At 45.9% G+C, this 669-nt stretch overlaps 1 protein-coding gene across 6 annotated transcripts in view; it reads left to right on the top strand.

The window, feature by feature from the left end:
* slc4a11 (solute carrier family 4 member 11) overlaps positions 1 to 669 on the top strand; it is a 156,939-nt gene that overhangs the window by 93,659 nt on the left and 62,611 nt on the right. The gene's annotated exons all lie outside the window — the stretch shown is intronic.

Genomic DNA, 669 nt, shown 5'->3' with positions numbered 1-669 from the left:
AGCAGTGAGCAGTGCTAGTCGGTGGCGGTGCTAGTTAGCTTCTGTTAGCTTCTGTTAGCTCACAGGGCTCTAAGGCGCGAGTAATGTTTTTCCTCTAGGGCGCACCGGTGCACATAATGCCCTTGCATCTTGCATGTTATATAGATAGGGTTCAATTTTGCGTTACATGACCCATTTTGTTTGTAAAGCCGTGCCTGTGTTTGGATCTCTCGTCTTACTCTCCTCGCAGCCCGGCCACACAGCGGCCGCCGGTCCACACTTCTGACATTTGTGTACAGTTTTAACTGTTATTAACACAGCTGTTTATTGTTAAGTATGAGGGGCAAACCTGTATTTGTACCAGTGTTTCCATGGTAACTCTGCTATCGCGGCGGCTACGGCGAAGAACACAGAAGAAGTTATTGAATGAAACTAACTTCAGTTGGTAGAGTAACAGCGTGAGACGGAGCTGCTGGACCTGGGCCAGAGATGTGACCCATGGCCAGAATATCATAGTTCATAAAAATGCAGCGCAGTGACGATACACACATTTCATACACACAACGTGTGTACCCGCCGTTCGACCCGTACTGGACCCGTTCATAATGAGTCAGCCGTCTCTAAAATTTGTTTTGGTTAAAATCAACAAATAATTGTGGGAATAATCGTGATCACAATATTGATCAAAAT

Source organism: Etheostoma spectabile, unplaced genomic scaffold (genome assembly GCF_008692095.1).
Source record: "Etheostoma spectabile isolate EspeVRDwgs_2016 unplaced genomic scaffold, UIUC_Espe_1.0 scaffold58, whole genome shotgun sequence".
Classification (NCBI taxonomy): Eukaryota; Metazoa; Chordata; class Actinopteri; order Perciformes; family Percidae; genus Etheostoma; species Etheostoma spectabile.
Note: the sequence above shows the minus strand (reverse complement) of the source record. Positions and strands in the feature narration are given on the sequence as shown.